We start from the raw sequence: 16184 nt of genomic DNA on the forward strand, positions 1-16184 counted from the left end.
TCATTTTGAATTATTCCTCTGTTGTTAAGCCACTCACTGATATGACTAAAAAGGGGGTGGATTTTTCCTCGTGGTCGGTAGATGCGCTTAAAGCCTTTTCTAGTATTAAAGAGAGTTTTGCTTCAGCTCCCATTTTGGTACAACCTGATGTCTCTCTACCTTTTATTGTTGAGGTGGATGCTTCTGAGGTGGGTGTGGGAGCGGTCTTATCTCAGGGTCCCTCTCCTGCCAAATGGTGACCGTGTGCCTTTTTCTCAGGGAAACTATCCTCTGCAGAGAGAAATTACGATGTGGGAGATAGGGAGTTGTTGGCCATCAAATTAGTCTTTGAGGAATGGCGCTATTGGTTAGAGGGAGCCAGACACCCTATTACTGTGTTTACCGACCATAAGAATCTGGCCTACTTGGAATCGGCCAAGCGTCTCAACCCGATACAGGCCAGATGGTCTTTGTTCTTTTCTAGGTTTAATTTTGTTGTTACGTTCCGCCCTGGGGTTAAAAATGTGAAGGCGGATGCCCTGTCACGTTGTTTTCCGGGAGGGGGGAACTTTGAAGACCCGGGTCCCATTTTGGTTGAAGGGGTGGTCGTCTCTGCTCTTTATCCTGATTTGGAGGCAGAGGTTCAGTCAGCTTAGGCAGAGGCTCCTCAGAGTATCGTTATCTGCAGTTAAGGCGAGGTAGTCTACTACCTGTCGGTCGAGTCGTCCTCTGAGGGTGGACCCCGAAGGGCTGTGGCGATGCGTAGGACCTAAAAAGCTCTGCATGTCCTCCATTAACAACACATCTGTAAAGCGTCCTGTCCTTGCCGGCGTGGTTGTGGTAGGAGGAGGATTACTTTCACCTCTTCCCCTGTTAGATTCCCGTTGTGCTGTGACTTCACCCTTATACGCTGTGTAAAGCATACTTTTTAACTTGTTTTGGAACTGCTGCATCCTTTCCGACTTCCAGTAATTCGGTAACATTTCAGCCACTTTCTGCTTATACCGGGGGTCTAGTAGCGTGGCCACCCAGTACAGGTCGTTCTCCTTCAGCCTTTTTATACGAGGGTCCCTCAACAGGCATGACAGCATGAAAGACCCCATTTGCACAAGGTTGGATGCCGAGCTACTCATGTCCCGTTTCTCGTCCTCACTGATCTCATTGAAGGTCTGTTCTTCCCCCAGCTACGTACAACACCACGGGTACCAGATAGGTGACAACGAGCACCCTGGGATGCCTGCTGTGGTTGGTCTTCCTCCTCCTCAAAGCCACATTCCTCCTCTGACTCCTCTTCCTCAGACTCCTCTTCCAGCGTTGCTGCAGGTCCAGCAAGCGATGCTGATAAGGCTGTTTCTGGTGGTGATGGTGACCACAACTCTTCCTCTTCACGCTCATCTACGGCCTGATCCAGCACTCTTTGCAGGGCACGCCCCAGGAAGAAAACAAATGGGATGATGTTGCTGATGGTGCCTTCGGTGCGACTGACTAGGTTTGTCACCTCCTCAAAAGGACGCATGAGCCTACAGGCATTGCGCATGAACGTCCAGTAACGTGGCAAAAAAATACCCAGCTCCGCAGAGGCTGGCCTAGCACCCCGGTCATACAAATACTCGTTGACGGCTTTTTCTTGTTGGAGCAGGCGGTCGAACATTAGGAGTGTTCAATTCCAACGTGTCGGACTGACGCAAATCAAGCGCCTCACTGGCATGTTGTTTCGCCGCTGAATATCGGAAAAGTGCGCCATGGCCGTGTAGGAACGCCTGAAATGGCCACACACCTTCCTGGCCTGCTTGAGGACGTCCTGTAAGCCTGGGTACTTATGCACAAAGCGTTGTACGATCAGATTCAACACATGTGCCATGCACGGCACATGTGTCAACTTGCCCAAATTCAATGCTGCCAACAAATTGCTTCCATTGTCACACACCACTTTGCCGATATCAGCCATTGATCCACCTGTGCGTTCAGGGAGGAGAGGAGTGCTGGTCCGGTGTGACTCTCTGCTTTCAGGCAAGTCAACCCCAAGACGGCGTGACACTGTCGTATCCGGGATGTGGAATAGCCCCTGGGGAGCTGGGGGGGTGCAGTTGATGTGGAGCAAGACGCAGCAGCAGAAGAGGACTCAACCGAGGAGGTTAGCGAAGAGGATGGAGTAGGAGGAGTAGAGGAGGTGGCAGCAGGCCTGCCTGCAAGTCGTGGCGGTGTCACCAACTCCTCTGCAGAGCCACGCATTCCATGCTTGGCAGCCATCAGCAGGTTTACCCAATGCGCAGTGTACGTGATATACCTGCCCTGACCGTGCTTTGCAGACCAGGTATCAGTGGTCAGATGGACCCTTGCCCCAATACTGTGTGCCAGACATGCCATGACTTCCTTTTCCACAATTGTGGAAAAGGAAGTCATGGCATGTCTGGCACACAGTGTTGGGGCAAGGGTTCATCTGACCACTGATACCTGGTCTGCAAAGCACGGTCAGGGCAGGTATATCACGTACACTGCGCATTGGGTAAACCTGCTGATGGCTGCCAAGCATGGAATGCGTGGCTCTGCAGAGGAGTTGGTGACACCGCCACGACTTGCAGGCAGGCCTGCTGCCACCTCCTCTACTCCTCCTACTCCATCCTCTTCGCTAACCTCCTCGGTTGAGTCCTCTTCTGCTGCTGCGTCTTGCTGGAAAAGGAAGTCATGGCATGTCTGGCACACAGTGTTGGGGCAAGGGTCCATCTGACCACTGATACCTGGTCTGCAAAGCACGGTCAGGGCAGGTATATCACGTACACTGCGCATTGGGTAAACCTGCTGATGGCTGCCAAGCATGGAATGCGTGGCTCTGCAGAGGAGTTGGTGAGTCTTGCTGCGACGTGGCTGAATATCGGAAAAGTGCGCCATGGCTGTGTAGGAACTCCTGAAATGGCCACACACCTTCCTGGCCTGCTTGAGGACGTCCTGTAAGCCTGGGTACTTATGCACAAAGCGTTGTACGATCAGATTCAACACATGTGCCATGCACGGCACATGTGTCAACTTGCCTAAATTCAATGCCGCCAACAAATTGCTTCCATTGTCACACACCACTTTGCCGATATCAGCCACTGATCCACCTGTGCGTTCAGGGAGGAGAGGAGTGCTGGTCCGGTGTGACTCTCTGCTTTCAGGCAAGTCAACCCCAAGACGGCGTGACACTGTCGTATCCGGGATGTGGAATAGCCCCTGGGGAGCTGGGGGGGTGCAGTTGATGTGGAGCAAGACGCAGCAGCAGAAGAGGACTCAACCGAGGAGGTTAGCGAAGAGGATGGAGTAGGAGGAGTAGAGGAGGTGGCAGCAGGCCTGCCTGCAAGTCGTGGCGGTGTCACCAACTCCTCTGCAGAGCCACGCATTCCATGCTTGGCAGCCATCAGCAGGTTTACCCAATGCGCAGTGTACGTGATATACCTGCCCTGACCGTGCTTTGCAGACCAGGTATCAGAGGTCAGATGGACCCTTGCCCCAACACTGTGTGCCAGACATGCCATGACTTCCTTTTCCACAATAGAGTACAGGTTGGGGATTGCCTTTTGTGGAAAAAAATATCAGCCGGGTACCTTCCACTGCGGTGTCCCAATAGCTACTAATTTTTTGAAGGCCTCAGACTCCACCAGCTTGTATGGTAAAAACTGGCGGGCTAAGAGTTCCGACAAGCCAGCTGTCAGACGCTGGGCAAGGGTGTGACTCTGACATTGGCTTCTTACGCTCAAACATTTCCTTGACAGACACCCCTACTGTGGGCAGATGAGCAGGAACTGCTGAAGGTGAGAGGCGGATGGTTGAGAGGGGGTAAAGAGGACAGCAGTGGTTGACGTGGCTGAAGATGCTGGACCAGGAGGAGGATGGTGGCTTTGAGTTTGTGTGCTGCTTGTACTCATCATGTGTTGATCCCATAGGCGTTTGTGATGTGAGATCATGTGCCTTCGCAAAGCAGTTGTACCTAGGTGGGTGTTGGACTTCCCACGACTCAGTTTCTTTTGGCACAGGTTGCAAATGGAATCGCTGTTATCAGAGACAGACACACACAAAAAATGCCACACTGCTGAGCTTTGCAATGACGGCATTATGGTGGTGGCAACAGCATGCGTTGATTGGCGTGCTGTCTGGTTGACCCCGGGTGCCGATACATGCTGTCTGACTGTGCCACTAGCTCCTTGCGACGACCTCCCCCTGCTTCCAACTCGTCTCCAACTCCTCTCTGTCTCCCCATCTGAACTTTCCCCCTGTTCTTCTTCTCTTCGAGCGGGCACCCACGTGACATCCACGGACACATTGTCATCATCAACTGCTTCACTTGTATCTGACAACTCAGCAAAGGAAGCAGCAGCGGGTACAACATCATCATCATCACACCGTACATCCATGTGTGTAATGCTGCCTAACTGAGACATATCCCTGTTATCTACATCCTCTGGCAATAATGGTTCCGCATCACTCATTTCTTCCAACTGATGTGTAAATAACTCCTCTGGCAGATCAAGTGAAGCAGCTGTGATGCTAGTGTTAATGGTGGCGGCAGGCGGGCGAGTGGTAACTTGAGAGGTGCCCGAAGCTGAGCTGAAGGAGGATGGTGCGTCAAGGTTCCGAGCGGAAGCTGTAGAAGATTGGGTGTCCTGTGTTAGCTAGTCAACTATGTCCTCAGAACTTTTCGAGTTCAGGGTACGTGGCCTCTGAACACTGGGCATTATTCTAGGGCCAAAGGAAATCACAGCACCACGACCACGACGGCCCCTGCGGGGTGGCCTGCCTCTGCCTGTCATTTTTTTTCCGATTAGTGGTACTATGCGTGCAAGCTACTATGACACCAGATATGAGTGGTGGGCACTGGCAGTAGTGGGCACAGTACACGCTGTGGCCCTGAAACACACGCTTGCAGGAAACAGCAATTATATTACAGTGAATTATTTTTTTATTGTTTTAAATGCAAGCTACTGTGACACCAGATATGAGTGGTGGCACTGGCAGTAGTGGGCACAGTACACGCTGTGGCCCTGAAACACACGCTTGCAGGCAACTGAAATTATTCTACAGTGAAAAAATTATTTTATTGTTTTAAATGCAAGCTACTGTGACACCAGATATGAGTGGTGGCACTGGCAGTAGTGGGCACAGTACACGCTGTGGCCCTCAAACACACGCTTGCAGGCAACTGCAATTATATTACAGTGAAAAAATTGTTTTATTGTTTTAAATGCAAGCTACTGTGACACCAGATATGAGTGGTGGCACTGGGCACTGGCAGTAGTGGGCACAGTACACGCTGTGGCCCTGAAACACACGCTTGCAGGCAACTGCAATTATATTACAGTGAAAAAATTGTTTTACTGTTTTAAATGCAAGCTACTGTGACACCAGATATGAGTGGTGGCACTGGGCACTGGCAGTAGTGGGCACAGTACACGCTGTGGCCCTGAAACACACGCTTGCAGGCAATTGCAATTATATTACAGTGAAAAAATTGTTTTACAGTTTTAAATGCAAGCTACTGTGACACCAGATATGAGTGGTGGCACTGGGCACTGGCAGTAGTGGGCACAGTACACGCTGTGGCCCTGAAACACACGCTTGCAGGCAAATGCAATTATATTACAGTGAAAAAAAAAAAAAAGCAGACTGATGTACTAGCCCTAAAAAGGGCTTTTTGGGGTGCTGTCAGGACGCTGTCCTTACAGCAGATCAGATGAGTCTTTGAGGACTGGAGTGGACACAGAACACTGGCCTAGCTAACGATTTCCCTATTAAATCAGCAGCAGCAGCAGCACTGTCCCTGCTCTCACTAACACTGCAGCTTCCGAATGAATTTAAGATGGATGCTGTCCTTGCTTTTTGATAGGAGGTGGGAGGGTCTGGGAGGGAGGGTATGCTGCTGATTGGCTGGAATGTGTCTGCTGACTGTGAGGTACAGGGTCAAAGTTTGCTCAATGATGACGTATAGGGGGCGGACCGAACATCGCATATGTTCGCCCGCCACGGCAAATAAGTGATGTTCGCCGGGAACTGTTCGCCGGCTAATAGTTCGGGACATCTCTAACGACCACATATGGGGTGTTTCTGTAAACTAAAGAATCAGGGCAATAAATATTGAGTTTTGTTTGGCTATTAACCCTTGCTTTGTTACGGGCAAAAATTTATTAAAATGGAAAATTTGCCCAAAAATACCTGTTTTAGCACCGTTTTTATTTTTTATTATTTACAACGTTCATCTGACAGATTAGATCATGTGCTATTTTTATAGAGCAGGTTGTTACGGAGGCAGGGATACCTAATATGTTTACTTTTTTAAATGTATTTAAGTTTTACACAATAATATAATTTTTGAAACCAAAAAAACTTTTTTTAGTGTCTCCATAGTCTGAGAGCCATAGTTTTTTTTTATTTTTTGGGCCATTGTCTATATAGTTTACTGCACTGTATTTCACTCACACTTTGTCTGAACAGATCTCTGCCTTTAGCACAGATCTGTTCAGCACCATGGACAGCAGGATGCCTGAGAAGGCGTCCTGTTGCCATGTGAACCTTCCCTGTCTGCCACAACTGAGCAGACGGGGAAGGGGAGGGAGGGGGGCTCCCTCCCTCTGTGACCCCATCCTGTCCGGGGGCTGTAAAGGCACAGCTACCCCCCGATGGGAGAGGGAGGGAGCTCCCTCCCTCTTCACCTCTTCCATACAGCGGTCCCTACGGACCGCGGCATGGAAGGGGTTAAAACAGCTGACATCTGCACAGATGTCAGGCGTTTGAATCAGAGTGTCAGCAATGAGCTGACACTCTGATTCAACCGCTCGGTCATCCTAAGAATAAACGGGGGGCTGGCGGAAGATCGCGCACCAGCCCCCCACACTGCCGCCCGCCTCCAGCACCGCCCGCAATCCTCCCCCCCCCCCCAGCTGCGCCCGCAGGCACAAAAACACAGAGGGCTGCAGGGGGGGGTTAACATCTAAATACAGGCACTTTGATGTTTCTGATCCCTGCGGATCAGAAACTTGCATAAGCGCTAGAAACCGCAGGTCTGAATTGACCTGCGGTTTGTAGCGATCGGCAATGCGGGGGGGTCACAGGACCCCCCTAGGCATTGTCACAGGTTGCCTGCTGAATGATTTCAACAGGCACCCCGTCCTGATCACTGCCAGCCGTGCGGCAGTGATCAAAACTACACAGGACGTACCGGTACGTCCTGGGTCCTTAAGGACTCGGCAAACATGGCGTACCGGTACGTCCTAAGTCCTTAAGGGGTTAAGCTAGAAATACACCCATTATTTTCTGGGGTTTGAAAAACACACATTTTTTTTCAAAAAACAGTATTTTCCAGATCTGCAAGTGTTAAATTCAAGTTTAATATATACAGCATTCATATTCTGTTAGCAAAAAAAGACCTTTTTGGGCAATCTACAACATCTGTATTAGTCAGTGTGCAATTTAAGCTAGAAATACACCCATCATTTTCTGAGGTTTGAAAAAAAAAGACTTTTTGGGCAATCTACAACATCTATATTAGGCTCCATTCACACGTCCGCAAAATGTCACACGTCCATTCACACGTCCGCAAAATGGGTCCGCATCCGTTCCGCAATTTTGCGGAACGGGTGCGGACCCATTCATTCTCTATGGGGACGGAATGGATGCAGACAGCACACAGTGTGCTGTCAGCATCCGCATTTGCGGAGCGCGGCCCCGATCTTCGGGTCCGCAGCTCCGCAAAAGATAGAACATGTCCTATTCTTGTCCGCAGCTTGCGGACAAGAATAGGCATTTCTATGGGGGTGCTGGGCTGGTGTGTTGCGGACCCGCAATTTGCGGGTCCGCAACACACCACGGACGTGTGAATGGAGCCTTAGTCAGTGTCCAATTTAAGCTAGAAATACACCCATCATTTTCTGGGGTTTGAAAAACACAATATTTTTTACAAAAAACACTATTTTCAGGCCTTGCAGCATCAGCACGTGTGAAATTACAGGCTTATATACTGCTGTCAAATTCAGTTGTTAAAAAAACTGTCGTTTGGGCACAAAAAAAATTGTTGTCAGCCTTTGATGCAGATGTCATTGTGAGATACACCCTTAATACATTTGGGTTACATTCAGAGATTTTAAATACCGCCATTTGGTGCAGGCCCTGTGAGATACCCCCTCTACATACAGGGGTTTGAATTAGGCATTTGAAATACAGCCATTTGAAATACAGCCTTTTTGTGCAAAGAAATCTTTACTTCAGACCTACACTGATTCAGGGCGTGTGAGACCCCCCTATACATACAGGGGTTTGATTCAGCCATTTGAAATACAGCCATTTGAAATACAGCCTTTTTGAGCCAATATATATATATACTTCAGGCCTACATTGATTCAGGGCGTGTGTGATCCCCCTATACATACAGGGGTTTGATTCAGCCATTTGAAATACAGCCATTTGAAATACAGCCTTTTTGTGCAAAGATATATTTACTTCAGGCCTACACTGATTCAGGATGTGTGAGATCCCCCCTATACATTCAGGGGTTTGAATAAGCCATTTAAAATACAGCCATTTGAAATACAGCCATTTTGTGCAAAGATATATTTACTTCAGGCCTACACTGATTCAGGGCGTGTGAGATACCCCCCTACATACAGGGGTTTGATTCAGCGATTTGAAATACAGCGATTTGAAATACAGCCATTTTGTGCAAAGATATATTTACTTCAGGCCTACTGTCATGCCCGGCTCAGACGGTGTGCGGAGGTCTGTCAGATTGGCAGCACGTGTCTAACCTTTTGTTTGTTTTGGAATCATGCTGGATCCGCCTTCCTTCAGGTGCTCTGGGTGGGGTCATTGGCTTAAATTGCCTTCAATCCCAGAGGGCTGTGCGGGTTGGAAGGAAGGAAGGAAGGTAGGTAGGTAGGTAGGTAGGTCTGTTCCAGCTCAGATAAGTTTGATTTCTGTTTGTGTCGGAGATAGAGGTGTTGGGAGCCCAGGAGGGGGCTCCTGGTTCCTGTCCCCCAGGGAGGTTATTTGTTCCCGAAGAACTGTGATACAAGGTTTTCAAGGAACATCACAATACTGTCCTTGCCGGACATCCTGGTGGTAAGTCCACCTGTGACCTTGTGTCCCGGAGGTTCTGGTGGCCCAGGTTACGTAGGAGCATTGAGGATTACGTGGCAGCTTGTGAGACCTGTGCACGATCTAAGGTTGCTCATACTCGACCGACTGGTTCACTCCTTCCTTTATCTATTCCGTCTCGTCCTTGGACGCACTTGTCCATGGACTTTATTACAGATCTGCCGAGTTCCTCGGGGAAAACAGTAATTTTGGTGGTAGTTGATCGTTTTAGCAAAATGACTCATTTTATATCGTTAACTGGTCTGCCTAATGCCAAGACTCTTGCGCAAATTTTTGTTGACAATATTGTGAGATTGCATGGTATTCCTTCGGATGTGGTTTCTGATAGGGGCACGCAGTTTGTCTCCAGGTTCTGGAGGGCGTTCTGCTCTCGGCTTGGCATTCAACTTTCGTTCTCTTCGGCTTTCCATCCACAGTCGAATGGACAAACGGAGCGTACTAATCAGAACCTGGAGACCTACTTGAGGTGCTTTGTGGCGGAAAATCAGGAGGACTGGTCCTCATTCCTGCCCTTAGCGGAGTTTACTTTGAATAACCGTAGACAGGAATCCACGGGTAAGTCGCCATTTTTTGGTGCATATGGTTTTCATCCTCAGTTTGGTACCTTTTCTGGGACTAGTTCCTCTGGGATGCCAGAGGAGGAAAGGTTTTCTTCTACCTTATCCTCCATCTGGCGGAGGATGCAAGTGAATTTGGAGACGATGGGTGAGAGATATAAGCGAATGGCTGACAGGAGACGTGTGACTGGTCCGGACCTGTGTGTGGGTGATCTGGTGTGGTTGTCCACTAAAAACATTAAATTGAGAGTGCCATCTTGGAAACTGGGTCCAAGATTTATCGGCCCGTACAAAATATCTGCGCTGATCAATCCAGTAGCATTTCGACTGGATCTTCCGCAGACTTGGAAGATCCATGATGTGTTCCATAGATCTTTATTGAAAAAATATGTGAGAGCAGTGGAACCATCGCCATTGCCCCCTCCTCCTGTTCTGGTCGATGGGAATTTAGAGTTCGACTCTAGAGTTCTTCAGGGTTCCCTTCAGTATCTGGTACACTGGAGGGGATACGGCCCCGAGGAGAGGATGTGGGTTCCGGCACTGGAGGTCAACGCCAGCCGACTGGTTAGGGCTTTTCACAGAGCCCACCCGGATAAGGTTGGTCCAGGGTGCCCGGAGGTCACCCGTAGAAGGGGGGGTACTGTCATGCCCGGCTCAGATGGTGTGCGGAGGTCTGTCAGATTGGCAGCACGTGTCTAACCTTTTCTTTGTTTTGGAATCATGCTGGATCCGCCTTCCTTCAGGTGCTCTGGGTGGGGTCATTGGCCTAAATTGCCTTCAATCCCAGAGGGCTGTGCGGGTTATAGCTTTCAGTCTGGCCTTGGATTCAAGGAAGGAAGGATTGTCTGTTCCAGCTCAGATAAGTTTGATTTCTGTTTGTGTTGTTTGCGGTCTAGGCTATTTGTGTGTCTTCTGCCCCTTCTCCCCTTTCACCATCTCAGGGATTCTAGGGTGTTTGCAGTCCAGGCACGAGGACACTTCATTCCTACCATTAAGGTCTGAATGTGGGCTTAGCAGCATAGGGAGAGAAGTCAGGGATGTGCTAGGAGGTGACCTGTCCCCAGCATCTAGCCTAGACACTTGTGTATATGGTTGTCTGTGTATCTGAGTTCCTGTCCGCCGTGACACCTACACTGGTTCAGACCGTTGTGATCCCCCTATACATACAGGGGTTTGATTCAGCCATTTGAAATACAGCCATTTGAAATACAGCCTTTTTGTGCAAAGAAATATTTACTGCAGGCCTACAGAGGTTCAGACCCTCTGAGATACTACCTCTACATTGAATTTGGCATTTGAAATACAGCCATTTTGGGCAAATAAATCTTTTATTGAGGCCTAGTCTGGTTCAGGCCATGTGAGATACACCCTTTACATACTGTCGTTCTATTCTACTATTAATTAAACACCCATTTAGGGCAAGATCCTAAATTTAAAAAATATGAGGAGAGCGTCAAATAAGGGACGTAGCCCAGGTCGTGGTGCTGCTGGTGAAGCTCCTGTTGCAGGGAGAGGACGTGGTCGATCTGTGCCAGCTACACGCACAAGTGAAACCCCTGCAGCGGCGACAAAACCTGCAGCGGTATTTGGTCGGGCCTAATGCTGCTCTACGAATGGTGAGGCCTGAACAAGTACAGGCGATAGTAGATTAGGTTGCTGACAGTGGATTCAGTTCCTTCACATTGTCTCCCACCCAGTCTCTTGCTGAAAGACCACAATTGGCACCTGCAGCAGATGTCCATCAGTCTTTCACCTAACCCCCTTGCAAATCAGCCAAGCAGTCTGAGCCCCAAGTCATGCAGCAGTCTCTTCTGCTTTTTGATGACTCTGTTAGAAGGGTTTCCCAGGGCCCTCCACCTAGCCCTGCCTCAGAAGTGGAAGAGATTGAGTGCACCGATGCCCAACCACTTATTTTTCAAGATGAGTACATGGGAGGACCATTGTAGCACGTCTCGGATGATGACGAAACACAGGTGCCAACTGCTGGGGCTTTCGAACGTTTGCAGACCGACAAAGAAGTCAGGGGTGAAGACTGGGTGGAAGATGATGTGGAGGACGATGAGGTCCTTGACCCCACATGGAATCAAGGTCATGCGCGTGACCAATGTAGTTCGGAGGAAGAGGCGGTGGTCGCACAGAGCCACCAGCACAGCAGAAGAGGGAGCAGGGTGCAAAAGCGGAGCGGCCGTCCTCTAGACAGTACGCCTCCTACTGCCCACCGCAGCAAGGGACCGAGCACACCAAAGCCAGCTCCATGAAGTTCCCTGGCGTGGCAGTTCTTCAGACAATGTGCTGACGACAAGACACGAGTGGTTTGCACACTGTGCAATCAGAGCCTGAAGTGAGGCATAACATCCTCAACCTGAGCACAACCTGCATGACCAGGCATTTAAGTGCAAAGCATGAGCTGCAGTGGAGTAGACACTTCAAAAACCAAGAAAGGTCTCTGGCTCCTCCTGCTCCCTCTTCTGCTGCAGCCGCGGCCTCTTCATCCACCTCTGGAGTGACAGTGCCACCTGGCACCCCACAAACAGAGGATCTGCCAGCAACACCAACACCTGGGTCACCAAGCATCTCCACAATGTCACACGGAAGCGTTCAGCTCTCCATATCCCAAACGCTGGAGAGGAAGAGGAAGTACCCCCCTACCCACCCGCGATCCCTAGCCCTGAATGCCAGCATTTCTAAATTACTTGCCTTTGAATTGCTGTCATTCCGTCTGGTGGAGACGGATAGTTTTAAAGGCTTTATGGCGGTGGCTGTCCCACAGTACGTCGTGCCCAGCCGCCACTACTTTTCAAGGCGAGCCATCCCTTCCCTTCACAACCAAGTAGGGGACAAAATCAGATGCGCACTGCGCAACGCCATCTGTGGCAAGGTGTACCTGACTACGGATACGTGGACCAGTAAGCAAGTTCAGGGCCGTTATATCTCCATAACAGCACACTGGGTAAATGCAGTGGCGGCTGGGCCTGAAGCGGATAGCAGTTTGGCGCATGTCCTTCCACCACCGAGGATTGCAGGGCGCTTCACTTTGCCTACTGTTGCTTCCTCCTCCTACTCCACTTCCTCATCCTCTACCAGCTCCTCATCCGGTCAGCGTAACACCTTCACCACCAACTTCAGCACAGCCAGGGGTAAACGACAGCAGGCAGTTTTAAAAACTATCTGTTTGGGGGACAAACCCCACACCGCGCAGGAGCTGTGGACGGGCCTTGAACAACAGACCGATGAGTGGTTTGTGCCAGTCAGCCTCAAGCCCGGCCTGGTGGTGTGCGATAATGGGCGAAATCTCGTAGCAGCTCTGGGACTAGCCGGTTTGACGCACATCCCTTGCCTGGCGCATGTGCTGAATTTGGTGGTGCAGAGATTCCTTAAGAATTACCCCGACATGTCAGAGCTGCTGCATAAAGTGCGGGCCGTCTGTGCGCGCTTTCGGCGTTCTCACCCTGCTGCTGCTCGCCTGTCAGCCCTGCAGCGTAACTTCGGCCTTCCCGCTCACCGCCTCATATGCAATGTGCCCACAAGGTGGAACTCCACCTTGCACATGCTGGCCAGACTGTGCGAGCAGCAGCAGACGATAGTGGAGTTTCAGCTGCAGCTCGCACGGGTGAGTCGCTCGGTGGAACAGCACCACTTCACCACCAATGACTCGGCCTCCATGCGAGACCTGTGTTCTTTGTTGCGCTGTTTCGAGTAGCACTGTGTCCACGACATTATTACAGATTCAGCAGGAGGTATCCCAGCACACTGGCCAAATAGCAGAGCTGGAGAATAGAATCTTGCTAGTGGAGGAAGAGCTGGAAAAAACCCAGATACAAACTAAAGAAGTACTCCGCAGCAACCAAGCTCTGAAAGAAAAACTAGATGATTTAGAAAACCGCTCCAGGCGAAATAATTTATGGATTGTGGGGCTCCCAGAATCGATCCCACCGAATAAATTAATGCAGATCTGTGCGACTGAAATTCCACAAGCCCTGGGCCTACAAGGAACATTTACGGTGGAGAGGGCCCACAGATTAGGCCCAAGAAGGAGCTGGGCACGGAGAGGCCCAGAAACACCATTGTAAAATATCTGAACTATGCGGCAAAAGAGTCGATACTTACACGATATCGACGGAATCCGCAGAGCCTCATTGTAAGGGGTAACAAGTTACTTCTCTTCAGCGACTACTCGGCGGAAGTGGCGAGACGCAGGAGAGCCTTCTCAGACGTATATGCAGCCTTGGTTAGAAAAAACTTAAATTTGCTCTTCAATACCCAGCAACGCTGAGGCTGTTCCAAACAGATGGCTCTATATCCACTTTTCTAACACCGAAGGAAGCCCGAGATAGCTTAGATGTGGAGATGGATCCTCCCGCCCCCCACAGCAACTCACCCCCGAGAAGCGGGTTTCCTGGTAGAGGAAAGAAAAGGGACCGACATCAAGGCCCAACGTCCCCCGGAGAGTCGGCTGAGAACGGAAGTCACAGGCGGTGTTTGATTCAAGTCAAGAGTCCGTGTGGGGATGAAGATGATCCAGAGAGACTCATGTGAGATCTATGTTTTTTGTTGGTTTTACAGTTTCAAGGTCTTTCTGATACCTCCTTGAGACTGCCCATGTGCTTATAGACGATGGGAAATTTAGGACACTTGAGATAAAGTTCGTTATGTTTCCTGTTTGCTTAGAAATGGGCTAGCGGTAGGGAAGCTAGTAGTTATAGAGGTAAGACGATAGAACAATGGATAGCTACAACGGCTATACGTTACCATGTGCGAAAAAAGTGAAGTCAAATTGTTGGATGATAATGTTGTTTTGTGGGGAAGTTTTCAGGGTAAAGAAGGTTGGGGGGAGTGTGAGGGGCAAGGTGATTCTGACATGCGAAGAAGCAAAAGGCCCTAAATCTAGTTCTGATGTAAGAATGATGCGAGACTTACTGGGGGGTCCGGGCGGGGTCCACCCAGGTGTGCCTCTTGAGATTAACCTTGTCGTCTATACATTATGCGCTTGGTGACTTGGAATGTGAAAGGTCTGCGATCACAAACTAAACGTATTGCCATTTTGAGGCATCTTAAAAAATTGGATGCTGATGTTGCCTTGTTACAGGAGACACACCTGGGGGACTTTTGGAGACTCTCGAAATTGTGGGTGGGCCAGGTAGTGGGTTCCCCATCATTGGGGAGGAAAGCAGGGGTTATTATTCTACTCCATGAACGGTTACAATGTACGGTCAAGACCGTCAAGTCATTAGAGGGTTGAATCTTGAAATTGGTTCTGGAATCTTCAACTGGCTTGACCACTATATATAACATATATTCGCCGAACTCTTCCCAGCAATCTTTCTATAGAACTCTGGAAATGACTATTCTACAAGAAGGGGTGGGACACCTGATAGTCGCGGGTGACTTCAATAGAGTACACGATAAGGAAGAAGACAGGCGTCGCAGTAACCCGCAAGTGAGATCTAAGCTAGGTGAGACAGGTACTCTCTCCCCATTTTTGCAGGCCACGGGTTTGGTCGATGTATGGAGACATCAGCACCCTATGGAGAGAGAGTACACACACTTTTCCCACTCGCAGTGGTTGGATCATTTTTTGTTATCCCCACACTTGCTGGGTAGAACTAAATCTACCAAGATCTCAGACATGGTCTTGTCGGATCATTCTCCGGTGGTGTTGCAGTTACTTGATGATGTTCCACATGGGTCGGATTTCATCTGGAGATTCCCCCATCATCTTCTAGTAGATTAAGATTTTATAGATAGACTCAGAGGTTGGTGGTGGGAATTCTCCCAGGACAACAAGGAACATATCTCTAACCATGCCCTATTTTGGGATATGGCGAAGGTTGTACTACGGGGTCAGGTAATGGAGTATACGGCGGGAAAAAAAAGAGAGGCTAGGAAAAAATTTGATGAGGCCACTAAAAAACTTAGATCTATATATACTGCTTTTCTAAGTCATCCGACAGAATCCAATAAACTACAGTGGATAACGGCCAAACATGCGTATGACTATGAATTTGATCAGACATCAAAGTGGTTTGGAGACTGTAAAAAAGCTAACCTGTTTCAGCATGGTAACAAAGCGGGGAGGGTACTCTCCAACCTCACTAAACCCTATGCTGTACGACCGCCTATCCATCGCTTAAAAGATGAGAGTGGCGACCTCTCTACCAAACCAGAAGACATAGTAAAAATAATGGGGAGGTACTACCAATCTCTATACACCCGGGACCCCTTTGCGAGGGACAGGGCAGAAGAGCTTTTGAGCAAAGTATCCTTACCACTGATATCAAAAGAAGCCCAAGCGACTTTGAATTCAGAAATAACTGAGGAAGAGCTGAAAAGGACAATTAAATCCCTTGCAAATGGTAGGGCCCCAGGACCTGACGTCTTTCCCGCCGAGTTTTACAAAGTTCTGGCTGGAGAGGTGTCCCCCATTCTAACCCCATTGTATAATGCTATTCTGAAAGGCAGGGATTTGCCGCCATCAGGACATCTGGCATATATAACGCCTGATAGAGACTTGACTCAACCAGGGTCCTATAG

This window comes from Bufo bufo, chromosome 10 (genome assembly GCF_905171765.1).
Source record: "Bufo bufo chromosome 10, aBufBuf1.1, whole genome shotgun sequence".
Lineage (NCBI taxonomy): Eukaryota > Metazoa > Chordata > Amphibia > Anura > Bufonidae > Bufo > Bufo bufo.